The 15,205-nt window shown below is 44.3% G+C and overlaps 1 protein-coding gene across 1 annotated transcript in view; it reads left to right on the top strand.

Annotated features, from left to right (window-relative positions):
* Window positions 1-704: 704 nt before the first annotated feature.
* Window positions 705-15,205, top strand: part of RP1 (RP1 axonemal microtubule associated) — a 198,362-nt gene continuing 183,861 nt past the window's right edge. Inside the window, exon 1 of the mRNA XM_053208184.1 lies at window positions 705-807. The gene's annotated coding sequence lies outside the window, so the exon portion shown is untranslated. The remainder of the gene's footprint in view (window positions 808-15,205) is intronic.

Raw genomic sequence — 15,205 nt, 5'->3', positions numbered from 1 at the left:
TGATACGTGGTTGTTGAAAGAATAACTGAACAGTAGAGATAATACGTGCATTCGGTAATCATTTAGTACAAAAAATACTGACTCACGAACTCTTTGAAGTCAGACCTTTTTTTTTTCTTTTTTTTCAGACACATGCCTTAAATGGAGCAGGTAGTTAACAAACATCTGTTAAATTGAACCGATTCACTTATTATGGGGACTTGACCCGACTTCCCGGTGTCTAAACTAAAACATACTTTTCAAGATAAGTGTTCAAAACATCAACTTCAAAATAAGGTAAAATGCTCATACGCTCATATGCCAAATTATATTCGTATGCCACAAAGGACCTATTGGTTAGAAAAAGGAACAAAATCGGTTATTTTGTTGACCATTTAATAAAATTTAATTTTATCTAGAATAGGTTATTTTATTGGACATTACAGGCAACTGGAAAGACCAGGGAAAGCAGTGATGTGTGCCAGAGTTTGTAATGTTAAAAAAAAAATCAGAATAAGAGCAATCTACTCACTGATCCATAGTAACAGTCCTGAATCTCACCGTAGCTGTGTCCTTGGTCATTGTGTGGTTTGGGGGTTATGTGAAGTGTTTGCTGTTGCTACAGGTAACACACAGGACAATGCAAACATCGCTGTTTCCTTTGACCCGCACAAAACAAAAGCCAGGTTTACTCCTAAGCTGCATCTCAGCAACAGGATGCCACACGATGCCAAGCCCTTGGCTCTGAACGTTCCAAACTGTAGCCCTCTTGGTTAAGACCTTCTGGAAGCAGCTGGGGACTTTCTACAGACGCTTTGGAAATTACAGGTAAAATACGTGATTTTGTTTTTTCCTGGTCTTTTTTTGGGGGGGGGGATGGTAATTAAAATTTAAGTTTTAGGAAACTTTACTAGGTGTTTCAAAGGGAAGGTATCTTTCACTTCTATTTAGACACAGAAGATTGCTTAATGGTGTGGAAAAGATGTCAAAGATGAGTAAAGGAAGCAGGAAAGGCCTGAGCTAAATAACGTCTAGTCTTGGTTACTGTGGGGGAGGTGAGTGAACTAATTTTTCTCGTGGAGCATTTTGGCAGATGTTTCTAAGATATTCTAGTTTTGAGAGGTTGCTTGGACACTTGTTCTTAAGTTCAAGAGCCTGTGGGCCATGCGTGGCACCTGGGAGATGAGCGCTAAAGCCCTGGGGACACTTGGAGGGTGTTAGGCAGAGCAGTAGCAGGCATAAGCTTAGTTTTAGAAGTAACAGCTGACATTTATTGACAATGGAGGCAAATAGGAGAGTGGCTCACCGTGGGGCAGGACTTGCTATATGCCTGAAGGCCACTTAGGAGGCTCTCGGGACAGTCTAACACAGGATGACAGAAATGAGAAGAACCACATCAAAGAACAGGAAAAGAATATTCAGGGAACAAGACGGAGTGGGGATATATTAGGGACTCATGCAGGTTTTCACGTTCAATAAGTTACCACTCAAGCTGCAAACGTCTTCCTCGTTTGCGGAGTGGGTAGACTGAGAGGAGAGGCACAGACGTGTTAGGGCAAGTTCACAGGAAGAGGGATCACAGCACGCGGGCCCCGAGCTGGAAGCCCGCCCTCCCCCCCCCCCGGGCGTGTGTCTGCAGGCAGGTGCCTCAGAGCTCCTTATATCCATACACTAAAGTGCTGCCTGAATGTTAGATACTATCTTAGATTTTTTTTCCTTATCAGTTCAAGAGGAGGTTTGTTTGCATTTCGATGAGGTGACTAGCTGTTCTGACTGCCGTGGAGCTGGCAGGAGCAACAGGACACACAGGGTCCCCCAGGCTCAATGCATTTGCTAGGTGCGCAGGCGAGAGGTCCCTCCTACCTCGCTCAGTGCTGTGTTCCCTGTACCCCCTCCCTAGCGAGAAGGATGTGGCTGGTCCCCGAGGTCCCTGCACCGAGGCAGGGGCCAGTGGCTCCGGCTCAGAACACCTGCTCCGAGTCTCCCAAGCCTGTGTGAGCTATTGCACTGCCACCTTCCCGTTGCCACCTGTCAACTGAGAATAGGAAGGGCAGGGCTGTGGAAGGCCACCACCTACAGTGCTTAGTACATTGCGAGCACACAACATACAAACAAGTAGATCTTACTTGTCCTGGATCTGACACGCGGACTTCATTTGAGCTGGGAGACCCGCACCGTCTGTAGCATATTTGGTGTCATCCCTGTGTGGGTGGCCGTCAGTAGCTTTATGTGGGATGGAGCGGGAGCCTCCGGGTGGGGATATGGGTACATGGCTGGCTCTCGGACTCCCCTGAGGATTGGAGACAAGGCTGCTCGGCAGCCCCAGGAGCTGTGACAAAGATCTGGACACTAGAGAGATCGGAGCTGATCTCCAGAGGGCCACACAGTGAAATTGCCCCGGCAGGGACTGGCGGTAGGAGTCGAGCCCCCTTACCCCGTAGCCTGGCCTCATAGACTGAAAACCCAGTCCAGGTAAACCTCCTACTGCTAAAGCTTCTTAATAAATCCCCAATCGCCTCAATTCGCTTGGTATATTTGAAATTAGTGGCATAATACCTTCATTAAAACACACTATGAAATCTCTCTCTTCCTTTTGGACAACCATAATTTATGTGTTTAGAATTTGTAATGTGGATTCTGAGTAGGCTCGAAGTGATTGGTAAATTGCTTGCCATCGACACCATAGTAACAGGTGTTTCCTTTCTGTTTATATTTGCTGTATTCAGTGTCTTAGAATAATTTAATAGCAACATAACGTAAAAGCCAAACAACACCCTTAGAAACGTGTAAACACAGGGCACCTGGGTGGCTCGGTCGTTCAGCGTCTGACTTTGGCTCAGGTCACAATCTCACGGTTCACAAGTTCAGGTCCCACATTGGGTGAGCTTGAGACCTGCTTTGGGTGAGCACGAGCCCCGCTTTGGGGGGGCACGAGCCCCACTTCGGGGGAGCCCCGCTTCTCTCTCTCTCTGCCCCTTGATCCCTGGCACGCTCTCTCTCTCCCTCTCAAAAAAAAAAAAAAAAAAGAGAAACGGAGACTGGGGCATTACCACAGCTGAGGGATTTCTTCAGTACAAGGAAACGCTAGAGGAGTTTGGCAGGCCTATGACAACTAGTCAAGTCAGGCAGGAAGTGAACAGCACAAACCATTAACTTATAAAAAAGTGAGTTGTGGCATTTCAGTTGTCAGTGGTGTATAAACTCCACCCACTGGATTATTTTATTCCAGGTTGATTTACTTAGTCACAAAAGAATTTTAGTAACTATAAAACAGAAAAAAAAGATCAACAAGAGGTATCATTGCTAGAACATTCTATGAGCACACCTCTGCTTTCTATGCACGGTTGGTGAATGCCGAATTCCGATTAATTATACATCCTGCTAATATATGAATTAATATCAGAATAGCACACATGCAATACCTGTACTTGAATAATGGAAACACACTCAAGTGCAAATGAAAATAATTTTTGTTTTCCCTCGAGAAGGTGTTTCAAAATTTTATAGCATTTCAAGGACATTAATATAAATATTACTTATTGCAACAAAGTACCAGAGCTAAGAAGGTCTATGACATTGGCTGTCAAATGAATGGATGGTCCCTAACTTGTCTAGAGAAAGATGAGGTCCTTACAGTTAACATTAAGTAATTTAAAATGAATCCTCCTAAAACACTCAGCAGCTTTTCTATTACTCCAAGGATTCAAAGCTCAGAATTTCAAATTCCTTGTCTTATGTCATATGTAAAGCTAGTGAATATGGGTGTAACATTTTCATGCCCATTAAGAAAACGAAGACTGACGGATGCCTGCTTTGTTTCAAATAGTTGCATTAGTCACATCTCAAGTTCCTTGATGTTTGAGACAAGGCTTTCCCAAGGAGTATATCGAAATGATAACATTTGTTTAGGATACATACACCAGTCTCTAGAATAAGTTAAAGGAAACATTTTTAGTAATATTAGGGGGTGGTGAAGTGTTACTATTGATTTATAATTATTCAGATTTCAATATGAATAGATTAGAACAGCATTTTCAGAGTAGATACCACACAGTTGGCGCCTTGTTCGGCACAGAAGAGAAAAGGCCTCTGAAGGTTTTGTGCAAAGAACAAGGGGTCAAATGCCTTCTGTTTCTACAGGCTCTGCCCTGAGTGAGTGCTGCAGGCTCGTCAGGCAGGCCGGCCACACTGGGGCATCCTTTACCAAGACCTGGAAGGCCCAGGTCTCACAATACTCAAGATATCCCAGTTGCAATTGTGGTCTCTTTCCCTTAAGTCTACACCCTGTTATCTTCTCCCCAGGTCTTACCACCCTGATAGGGAAGGAAATCAAATCTAAAGAAAGAATGAGGAGAGCGTAATTCGTTTCCTCCTAAGGCCCAGAACAGAAGGTCTAGCCCTTGGGGTTGGCTCTGGCTGCTATGGGGCTTCCTAAGGAGATCAGAGATTGGGAACGGGTCAAACGGGAGGAGGTCCGCGGCCTCTTGTCCCCTCAGTCATACTGGAAGTCTGGATTCCTGAGACATGCGCACTTGTTGGGAAGGGCCTCTCAGAGAACTGCAGGGCAGGAGAGGGTCGTTTACCTCCTGGGGTCTCCATTGCCATGTATGTGATGCAGATAAAACACCTCTTTTGTAAGGTGGTTTGGTAATTAAGAACCCAGCACATTTTAAATGCCTTGCAAGTGTTAGGCATTATTTTTAGACACCGAAATCTTCATTTCCTGGCCCCAAGGCCCGCTCATTTGCCTAACACATGGAAATAGCAGAAAAGGACCAATCTATAAACAGTCTAATTGAAACATTGGCCATTTCATCACAAATGTGGGTAAATGCACCTTGAGGAGCTACCTCAAGATATGCTGATGTGATTGATTTGGTGGCCCGTGCATGGCTTTTCTGCACAGAGATGTTAACTCTCTTCAGAACATTCTAGGCCAGGTCTCCTGTGGGTGGGGCTTGGCTTTCATCCCTGTCCTGGTATTCTTTTTTTTTAATTATATTTTTTAGTTTGTTTGTTTGTGTATTTATTTATTTGAGAGAGAGAGAGAGAGAGAGAGAGAGAAAGTGAGCAGGGGAGGAGCAGAGAGAGAGGGAGTGAGAGAATCCCAAGCAGGCTTCATGGTGTTAGCACAGAGCCTGATGCAGGGCTCGAACTCATGAATTGTGAGATCATGACCTGAGCTAAAATCAAGAGTCAGATGCTTAACCAACTGAGCCACCCAGGTGCCTCCATCCTGGTATTCTTGATAGGGCCGGTCAGCTCAGGGAACACATATCCTTTGGGATTTACAGCAGTGGTCTTCAACTTGTGAAGGCCTGTTTTCTTACTGTAGGCTTCTTTACTAGAAGGATTTCTCCTATCTGGTCATGATGGAGTCTGATGGTGACACTAAAATGAATGCCTCCAAATGCCTGGTGCCTGTGCCACGGTTTATGACAAAGGTGGGGTGTAGAGTCTGGAGCCCGAGTCTGGCCTGGCTTTGAAATGCACACCCACGGTGCAAACATGGTGAGCACCCAAGTTCTCTAAACCCAATTTCCTTCTTGGTGACACAGGGAGAAGAGTAGGATTGGCCTCAGGAAGTGGTCATTAGGTCATTCTTCCCTAAATGGGCATGATGGGAGACAGTTCACACAGTCCGTGGACAGAAGACTTGTGGTTAAGGGTTGGAGAGGAGCCTAGCCTTCACTGTTACTCTCTGTGGGCACAAAGCTGGGCTTGGAGGGCCCTGGGCTCTAAACACGCGTGACTGCTTCGAGGTTGTTCAGGGCCTTTGGTTAGCTAGGCATCTTCTGTATTAGTGTCGTAGGGCTGTCGTAATGAAGTGCGGTGGACTGGGTTGTTTAAGAAACAGAAATTTATTGTCTCACAGTCTGGAGACTAGAAGTCCAAGATCAAGGTGTCAGCAGGGCTGGTTCCTTCTGAGGGCTGTGAGGGGGAATCCAGTCCATGCCTGGTCCTTGTTGGCAATATCTGATGTACCTGGACTTCTAGAGTATCACTCCAATCTCTGCCGTCATTTCTGCATGGCATTCCTCGTGTGTGTGTGTGTGTGTGTGTGTGTGTGTGTGTGTGTGTCCAAATTTCTCCTTTTTATAACGATACCAGTCACATAGGATGAAGGGCCCACTCTATCCAGTATCACCTCATCCTGATGAATTGTATCTGCAATAATCCTATTTCCAAATAAGGTCACTTTCCGAGGACTGTGGGTCAGGCCTTCAATATATGAATTTGGGGGGTGAGGACAGGACACAATTTAGCCCATCATGCCTTCCCTTTTCCTAATGATAATCTTTTACTCCTTTCAATACAAAATTAATCGATGTTTTCCTGATAAGAGAGGGAGACAGGAAGACTTGAATCCCTACTTCAGAAGGCAGTGAGCTTCCCCCAGGCTATCCTAGAGGTAGGTCAAGATGCTAAAACTTAAAATAGGTCCTATGTATTCTGCCTTCCAAATCAAAGGAAAGTTCCCATATCTCAGGTTGTACTCTCTGAGAAGAGTGAAAGACCTCACCTGGCAAAGCCTCACCCCTCCTATTTCCTTCCCTGCTGTGGGAAGGATTGGCCAGAGCAGGTGCTGGTCAGATCGGAGCCATTCAGTTCGAGAATCTCCATCCAGTGGCTGCCTTACTCCGCCTTACTCATTAAGAGCTGTCCTAGCTCAGTTAGGTTGCCTTCTCCTGTTTGAGCTGAGTTTTGTAACCCAAGCTGGCCCCAGAGCGCTGTGATCAACAGGCAGTAAAGAGCCAGAGCTGAGCTCAAAGCCACATCTATCTCCCCAGATCCTGGCCTCCACCCCACTTGTCTGGAAGTGAAATCGAGAGAAAAGAGAAGAGATTTAATGCTGACTAATTATTTACAAAGGGCTCAAACAAGCAACTGCTACGGGCCACAGAGACAAAACCACCTCACGAGGCCAGGGAAGGTGTGTTGAACTTGACCGAATGGAGTAGGCATGTTCACAGGGTCCCAGGTGCACCCTGTGGGGAATGCTGAGGACAGTGCTCTTGGTCCTGGACACCCCCTGGTCAGCCTCTGCTGGGAGCCCTGAGGGTGGTGGTGGGGGGAACCAGAGCTGACCAACCCCTCCTGGCTTAACCTTGGCCTTGGGTGTTCCCTGCTTTTCTTACACATGATTTGAATACTTAAATCCCTGTAGCTCAAAAGGCAATCTGGCCTTTGCTTTTCCAAAGATAAATCTTAAAGGAAAAACTCTTCAATATAGGCAATTATTGTGTCTCCTTACGTCTACATGCCTGTTTGACATATTTTTGTCAAACTTTACTTTAGTCACAGAATGTACTATTGTTATTCATCAGTTAAAGGCTTTAGACTTACAGAGGGATGCCTGCACTTGGCAAAATGAGTAGAGAACTTCCATTATATTCTGGTAAAAGGGCCAATTTAATATGGGCATCAATATCGAAGCAATTTTTTTCTTTTACAGTTCAGATCCAAACACCCTTCAGGAAACTACAAAAGGCTTTATTTTAACAGCATAATTCAAAGCTTATCAAGGTCACAGACATTTCACTTATTATCAAGAGGCTTCCCAAGGAAAAGTGAAGTAAAAATATAGGCTTCCAGAGCTTTACTTTTTAACAGGTAGGATGGAGAGGGAAAAATGTTCCCACTGGTTTTGAGGTAATTATTTTCAGCAGAATGGTCTTTCAATGCAGAAAGCGATGGGAAGCTAGACCTCCCTTTGTAGATACAGGTGAAAAAAATCCACTCTGTGTCGGAGAAGAATCTGTTCTAAAGTCACGGATTTGAGAACGTTTCATAAAATTTTGGGGTCCCTTGAGCATTTCTCTAAAATCTTTAGAAGAGATGTTTATAGTCAGTGTGATCTATTTGTGATTGGTTCAGTAGATCAGGCATTGTCGAAATACCCAAACTATTTACTTTTTGTCTGTATGTGTGTATTGGGGGTGGGGAAGGTGGAGGGAGATTTGTTTCTAGTGTAATGCCTGGCAAATAGCAGGTGTTTCTCTCAGATAATTTCTGTTGCACATAACCGAAACGTGAAAAATGGACTTAAATGTATTTCTTTCTTCCTAAAAAATGTGAAATACAGTCCAGGGTTGATACGGTGGATCTGAATGCTGAGACTCAGAATTCTTCCATCTTTTCATTCTGCTGTGGCTGGCTCCCATTCCCTGGATCACCTTATGGTCCAAGATGGCTGCAAAGCCATTGAACCACATTTTAGGACGTGAAGGAGGAAGAAGGGGGGAAAAAGGAACCCCTCCTTATTAATGAGTCTTCTTGAAAGAACCGTACAAGACTCCTGCTTCTACCTCAGTGGTTAGAACAGTAATGTGGTCCACAGGTGGCTACAACAGACACTGGGAAATGTGCTTGATTCCTTTTACCAAAAATAAGGAAAAAATGGATTTTGAGATACAGCTAGCAATCCTTGCTATAGTGCTCAAAGAATATTGGTTTGATTGAATTGGATCAATTGGCCAGAACTGGTGTACATGAGATATTTTGTCGGTTCATCTTCTCTCGTGAAAAACTGGGTAGGAAGCTTCTTATCATACCTTGCAGTGTGCTAAGTGTGGGGTTTGGGAGAGAGAACACTGGTCCTGAACAACATTGACCTTGACTTTCTGTGGGCAAGGACATTGGAACCCTTGTGCTCTCTTGTCCTTCAAGAAGTTGGGTGTGAACACGAATAATGTGAGACAAAGGCTTTCAAGTTCCATCAGGTGAAAATCGAATGCTTTGAGGGTGAATGGGATTGATCTGACCTCTCCAGTTCCCTCCATACAGTCAGCACATGGGACGAGATCTAGGGAAGACCCCAGTTCCCTCACGCATTCACAGAATGTTCACATCACTCTTCAGAAACAAATCCTGCGGGTATTCCATGTTCTGTGTCTCTTTGCTTTCGTCTTGTTTAAGGTACTTGTCAAAGTGTTCTTCGCTATTTTCAAATAAATCAGCAAGCACACAAATAAGAACACAGTTTCTCATAGGAACCTAATGGCCAACACTTGTTGAAAAGGAAACCTGGGTTTGTGGTCTAGATTAAGTAACGTGTGCTTGTTCATAATTTCAGTTCTCAGCCTGCTAAACTCCATTGTTAAATAGGAAACAGAAAGAATGCCATCAGGCCCAACAGATATCCAAATATAACTGAAGTCTGGCACATCACTCATGATGTGAGTCTTGAAGGTACGGTTGCTTTGAAACTCGCGCTATTGTTGCTGCTGTGAGCATTACCTCCTTAGCCCTGTGTGGTCTCCACGGGCTGTGAATGGCGACTATCACTGTATCATGGAGGATGTGTTCACTCCGTCACTTGCCAACCCTCCATTCCGCCCTTTCTGGCTGTCTCGGCTCTCCCTTCCCTTGAGAAGGCCAGAGAGTGTGAGCTCTGTGCTGGTCCTGCCTGGAGCAGGTACACCACCTCCTCCCACCCACCTTTCTTTGTTGGTAATTCCTCACCCTCACTCCTTTCTCCTTGTTTGCTCATGGAAGTCTCCCCTGGCCCACAGACTAATCTAATTTTCCCAGGGCAGCTGCTGACTTTCCACAGCATGCCTCACACTTGTCGTGACTTGTTTAGAGCTGATCTTCCCTGGGAGACTTGGATTCAGGGTCACGGGGATTGTGTCTTCTGGTTCATGGCTCTAGTGCATGTGTTAGCTTGGTGCCTGACACATAATAGATGCTTAGTGAATATTTGTTCGTTGTCTGACAGATGCAGTCCCTCCCCCCCATCACCATAGACAGGTTCCCAGGGCCAGGCATGTACTCAGAGCCTCTGTCAATGACTACATAGAATGGAGGTCTTGGTCCCCAAGGCTGGTGAAATCGATCTGTTCACTCCCTCCCTTTTCAGATGGAGCAATGGTTTTAGTTTCCTGGGTCTGACAAACAAATTACCACAAACTGGGTGGTTTAGATGAGAGAGTGTTATTGTTTCCACAGTTCTGGAGACTAGTAGCCCAAGACGAAGATGTCAGTAGGGCTGGTTCCTTCTGAGAGCAGAGAGAGAGAAGGATCAGTGGCCTGCCTTCCTCCTAGCTTCTGGTGTTTGTTGGCAATACTTGGTGATCCTTGGCTTGGAGAAGCATCACCTTGATCTCTGAGTTCATCTTCACATGGTTTTCTCTCTCAGGACATGTCAGTCTCCATATTTCCCCTTTTTATAAGGACACCAGCCATATGGGGTTAGGGCCCACCTTAATGACCTCCCTTTGACTCCATCATCTGCTAAGATCCTGCTTCCAAGCAGGAAGCAACTACCGAGGGCTAGGACGTTAATGATCTTTTGAGGGGGACACAATTAACACATAGAAATGACTCAGTTCACAGCACATTGTCCCCTCCGTTGAAAGATGATGCTCCTGACTCACCATTTTTGGAACGTGGGGTTGGGTTTTTTCCCAAGGTCTAGTCTTATTTGTTATCTTTTGTGAGCAAGAACAGTAAGACAGAGGAAAGCTTGGGTTATAAATTAAGGGGTTAGTTCACTCAGGCAATGGAGCTTGTTTGCTAGGTTTGGAAAATGGTCTTCACGTGGTGTTTTCAACGGATTGTCATTAGACCTACTTGGCTGCATGTCTACCAAGAAGTGCAGTCACGGGAGTTCATTTATTCCCATGGATCAATAAACAATTATTTAGAGAAAGTGACTTTGTCAACAATTTAATTAAAGTCACCCAACCTTTGAAATGAGAAGTAATTCCAGGTTTGCCACATATTAGCTGTATGGCCTTAGGCAAGTCACTTAATTGTCTGGACATCAGCATGCTATCTGTAAAGCATGTACTGGATTAGGTAACCTCCAAGGACCCTCCTGACTGGAACCTTCTTGGGATTACGTAGTTCTTTTAGTGTTGAAAGCAGAAAAGTGCTCTAAGGAATTGGGCTGTGCAGAGTATAAAAAGGAATCAGTTGTTAAAACACATTTCCGATTCATTAGCCTAAGTAGGTATGAGGTGGTTCCAGCCTCAGCATAGAAGGAAAGGCTTGGTCCTTGCCATCATCAATTTTTCTGTGCTCATTGTCTACTCCTTGCAAGCGACAGACCAGCACACAGGACACATGTCCTCTGCTAACAGGGCAGTATTCCCCTGACCCACCCCAGTGGTCACACACTGGTGGGTTTGTAGTGTCAGAGTTTGCATGGTTCGACTGTGTCATTTTCACCTTCAAAATAAGTAATTTTCTAAGGAGTTATTTATACGCGTGTCTGCTAACGTATTTTAGAACCCGATCAGAGTTTTAGTTACTTGTTACTAGGTACAACTGAGCCTTTGAGGTGTCCGCACTCACTCTTTATCATCTTGGCATAAAAACTTCTGTTAATAATAGCATCTTTACTATAAACAAAGATCTTTAGATGCTCTGTCCTTCTATTGTACCGCCTCTTACAATGCTCAATGTATCCTAATCCCTTTTCTTTATTTTGTCATAAAACTATGACCCCTGACTGCAGGGAGGATACAAAGTAGACCAGCTGTCTAAACCGTGTTTGGATAAATCAGTCATCACCCTCCTTTTTTCCAAGAAAAATGAGACATAGTGCCTTGAGTGAGGCGTAGACCCTACTTTCCATCCGGTCTTTCCAAAGCAAACAGAAAAGAGGCGCAAATGTCTGCTAACTGTGCTGTGTCACCCGTGTGGGCATTCAGTTCTCAGGATGCAGCCATCCTTACCGTGAGCAGAGAGGGAGGCCAAACTATCAGTGTTTTGTCTCACTTAATACTGAGATAAAAAATAACATCAGGAGAAAAAGAATTGATTAGTGAACTTATTTCTAGTTTCATGTTTGAAAAGAATATAGAGTTTGATATGAAGTCAGGGAGACAAGCTGTCAATACAGCAGCCTTTCCCTCAAATTTGAGAATGCCTTGAGTTACAGTTAAGTAGTATCTAATTTCAGAGCTTTACTTTTTGCAAAAAAAAAAAAAAAAAAATCCCCCTTGACAACAGTATAATGAGGCGAGGAGTTGATTTACAGCAACGTAACAATAAAGTCAATCATCAAAGTTTTATACCAACATTTTACATTCTGTGGTAGGTATCAGTCACTAGGTGAGGTGTTGAGCATACATGGTATTTAAAAAAAAAAAAGTTCTTTTAATGCTTATTTATTTTTGAGACAGAGAGAGACAGAGCATGAACGGGGGAGGGTCAGAGAGAGGGAGACACAGAATCCAAAACAGGCTCCAGGCTCCGAGCTGTCAGCACAGAGCCCCATGTGGGGCTCGAACTCACAGAGTGCGAGATAGCGACCTGAGCTGAAGTCGGCTGCTCAACCGACTGAGCCACCCAGGCGCCCCGAGCATACATGGTATTTAAAGCAACACAACCTTATGGGATTAGAACAGCTCCGATTTACAGAGGGAGAAGACAACACAGAGGGAGTTCAATAGTCTCCTCAGGTTCATCCAGTTAGGAAATACCATGCCCAGGATTCATGCATGGAGCAGGCCATTTGACTCAAGCCCTGAGCTCTTTCCAAATATTCTGGGGCCCCAAACAGGGGCCTGATTGGCACGATTGGGGCCGGTGTCACACAGCTTTGCTGGTGAGGGAATCCGACGACTACAAAGGCCTCGCTTGGACACGGACTCCTACGGCATCATTATTCCGAGCCAGGCCAGTACTGGTGGAGTTAGAAGGAGGAGGGCTGGAAGCAGGCACGAAGGGGCATGCAGAGGTGAGGGAAGCAGTTCCTCAGAGTACTTTTGGGAGGAAACAAAGTACGCACATCATTACGATAAAAGGGACCATAAGAGTCCCATGAGGAACTGTTAAATAATGATCCTGAGAGTCTAAGGAGGGAGAGATCCTGGTAGCAAAACCCATTCTGAACTCCACTCCACCGATGACCATGGACGGTAGTGGGCTGCATCACTGGGGAGAAGATAAGGAAAGGCATATTTGAGGACAGGGCACGGGGATGGTTCTAAAGGATGGTGAGGGTTTTGGTAAGAGGAAATTCAGGTGGGAGGTGGCCTTCAAAGCAGGGGAATGATACGAGAGAGGCATAAGGGTGGTGCTACTGTACAAACAGAAAAGATGCTACCGTAGAATAGCATCATTTGGGGCAAGTACTGGAAAACGCAGCCCAAGGTTCGTAAGACTGGGGCCTGGGAATATTCCAGTCCAGGGACTTCAAACTCAGTCTCGTGGTTCTCCAAGGAGCCTAGGACCGGGCTTCAGTGAGTCTGTGAAGTTCTATTTGGAACTTGGAGAATGTGTCCGTGTTTCAGTTATCTATTGCTGCATAACCAACCACTCCAAAGCAAATTAAAATCAGAGGGACCTGAAACAGCAATTTATTATTTCTTATGATTTTGCAATCTAGGCTGGCTCAGCCAGGAGTTAGAACTTTGCCCTAGAACTCTAACCAGGCGTTTGGGGTCCTATCACCTATTTTCAGGCTCCTTCATGTTTAATGCCTGCCTTTCTGCCAAGAGTTTGGAGAAACAGCTAACCCCATCCAGAGGTTCCCTGTCAAAGGCCACCTTGGGGGACGTGTCCACAATTTATACGGAAACTCCCTTTGCTGTCAAGTACAGAACTTCTACAAAAGGGCGGACATCAGTTTGGCTCAGTGTGAATCAGAACTTTCTTATATCTGGAGCTAACTTGTCCTCAACCAGGGAGCCCTCCACTTTTAGATGAAGTGAAGAAGGGGATGCATAACTGTGACTCAGGGATTCTGCAAAAGCAATTCCTTCACTCTAAGACGATGGATGGTCTTAGGACGACCTGAATTAGTTGTTCCCTAACGTAACAATGCTATTGAGATGCAGAAAAGCCACTGAGATGTCTGGAAACAGTGGGGTACTTGATCACTGGAAGCATAGAAGATGTCCATTTCCGCAGCATCATGATTACCTAACTGGTGGGAGAGTTCTTTCTTGCCCTGCGGGTATGAGCAGAGAGGAGGACACTGCTTTCTCAATCACTCACACTTTGCTGCCTTAGAAATCTCCCAGCCCAAGTGCTGTTTACATATCCTAAGGAGAAAAGAAAAAAATGAATGAATATGTCAGACTCTTACCACTGATTAAAGCTGGTAATCAGCCTTGGACATCTGCTCGCTTAACAACTTTATTAGCAACCACAGACTGTATTTGTACTTCTCTTGCATTGCTTAAGGACGACCTAATTTACATTGGGCCTCTTCTCAGGCTTTAAAGACATCTTTCAAAGGTATGTTAGATATCAAAGAACCATTGACAGCTTGTGTTAAAAAAAAAATGATGTCACGTGGGTCACAAGGAAGAGATTCCAACCTAGGGGTTCCCATTTTGATTTGGGACCTGAGTGTAATAAATTATCTTTGTCATAGAAGGTAACAGTTCTGGTCATATCCCAAACTGCAGGGAAAATGTTAGACGTCTGAAAGCAAAAACATCAGGAAGTGATTTATTTCAGGACAAGAGTTAATCTCTTTCCACTTTGGGTCCGGAAATTCATGGGCTTTGTTTCCTAGATAAGACTCCCTACAGCTCTGGCCAACAGGAATAAGGTGGTGAGGCAATCCTAGGTGTGGACAGTGTTATCAATAGCCTAGGGTTAAATTTGATAGCTATTTCTGACAACCAGGCTGGATTAAATTCATCAATCAGAATATGCTTTAGATTTCTTTATGATGCTGATATTTGTAGTTGCTCTACTATTCAACAATTTTAAATATAAAACAAAAACTTTAAGAGAAAGCTATCTGAGTAATGGGAAGAAACTATTTTTGGTGTAAGAAATGTCAGTTGTTTATATGTGACTTCCATGTAAGGGAGAAAATGCTACTGTCATTATAGTAACTGAAAGAAAAATGTTAGAAATAATGAATCTGCATGCCAAGTTTACGGTCTATGTGGTTTTCCTTTTATGAATAATTACTTTTTTGTTTATACAAAATAATGAATAATGTATTATTAAATTCACATGTCCTTCCCACATGGTAAGTATGTTATGGAGCAGTCACATGTGTTACGAATTGCTAAGTGTTAATAATTGTGGCTAACATGATTTCTTGGTGCTATGTTACTTCATCTCTTTAAATCCTCAAAATGAAATTTAAGCAGATATGATAACCTTATTGTAGATGAGGAGATAGAGGCTTAGACTGTGTGATTATCCAGGACACAGAGCTAGAAAGGGTACAGGTGGGGCTCAAATCTAGGTGTGTCCATTGTCAAACTAGGCATTTTGTCAATGTGCTCCCCTGGCTTTTCACACG

This window comes from Acinonyx jubatus, chromosome F2 (assembly GCF_027475565.1).
Source record: "Acinonyx jubatus isolate Ajub_Pintada_27869175 chromosome F2, VMU_Ajub_asm_v1.0, whole genome shotgun sequence".
Classification (NCBI taxonomy): Eukaryota; Metazoa; Chordata; class Mammalia; order Carnivora; family Felidae; genus Acinonyx; species Acinonyx jubatus.
The sequence above is the reverse complement of the archived record's forward strand: the minus strand, read 5'-3'. Positions and strand labels throughout refer to the sequence as shown.